Source organism: Pteropus alecto, unplaced genomic scaffold (assembly GCF_000325575.1).
Source record: "Pteropus alecto unplaced genomic scaffold, ASM32557v1 scaffold100, whole genome shotgun sequence".
NCBI lineage: Eukaryota > Metazoa > Chordata > Mammalia > Chiroptera > Pteropodidae > Pteropus > Pteropus alecto.
In genome coordinates this window covers 5,100,740-5,101,770 of record NW_006430723.1, presented here as the reverse complement: position 1 = coordinate 5,101,770, position 1,031 = coordinate 5,100,740, and the positions used below count along the sequence as shown (strand labels likewise).

The 1,031-nt window shown below is 36.2% G+C and overlaps 1 protein-coding gene across 3 annotated transcripts in view; it reads right to left on the bottom strand.

Annotated features, from left to right (window-relative positions):
- CTNNA2 (catenin alpha 2) overlaps window positions 1-1,031 on the bottom strand; it is a 988,991-nt gene that overhangs the window by 884,063 nt on the left and 103,897 nt on the right. The window lies entirely within an intron of this gene.

The window sequence follows — 1,031 nt, the reverse complement described above, 5'->3', positions numbered from 1 at the left end:
GCCTATTACTCTCTTTAGGAATTAGCTAGCCCTAGGAGAGGAAGGCAGTTTCTCAAGGACTAGCAAGGCACTAAGATGTCAAAACATCATAAAATACAATTAAAAAAAAATTAATACACCTATACAAACAGATACTCAGTGAGCCTGTCCTCGCTCTATCACCTATCAAGGCACTGGGGTTACATTTCATCCAAACCACTGACACTTTCAGCACCTAGCTCCAGTTCTTTATCCCAACCTCTGGTATTATTCTTGATGATCAACTCAAAACTAGGTTCTTCTAATGTTAAAAAATATTATCAAAATGTGCCCAAGATCAAAACATCTGAAAGTGTATCAGTACAAGCTTAGGAAACAAGTACTGTTCTGCATAGACAGTTGTTTTGATGGTTGAGTGGGTACTGTAGCTTCTGAATTATAAACTTTAAATTTCATATATTTTACCTCTGAAATTCAAGTTCCAGTAACTTATTTCACTGATAAAATTTATAAAACATGATTCTCATGATTCCTGTTATGTTTATGTTCTCATAATATCTGAGCAATTCCAAAGGCCAGTGTGGCTGGGGAATAGAGGAAGAGTGAAGGGGAAGATGGAATCTGAGTACAGGGAAGGGGGCAGGTCACAGGAGGACTCTAGAACAAGGGCAAAAGTCTGGACTTTATTCTCAGTGCAAGAGAAAATAAAATGTGAGGTTTTCAACAGGAGAGTGATCAGTTTTCATCAATTTTTGTTATATCCTTCACTATGCACACGACTATTCCAAAGACAGAGTTGTTAGGTTTCTGCAAAATATGCTTGAAGGGGCACAGCCATGAAGAGTGGGGAAGAGGATGAAGTTGCTGCCTATCTCAAGAGAGCATAAAAACTCATTTTAAAAAAATCTAAAAGAACAGAAATAATATTGTGAAATCGAACAAAATAAAATTAATTTTAAAAGTTGGTGAAGGTCAAAAAAGTAAGTCAGAGGTTATCTAAAAGCTACAAGAAAATAGTTCCACTGGGGAAAATACCTTAAGAACAAATTAAG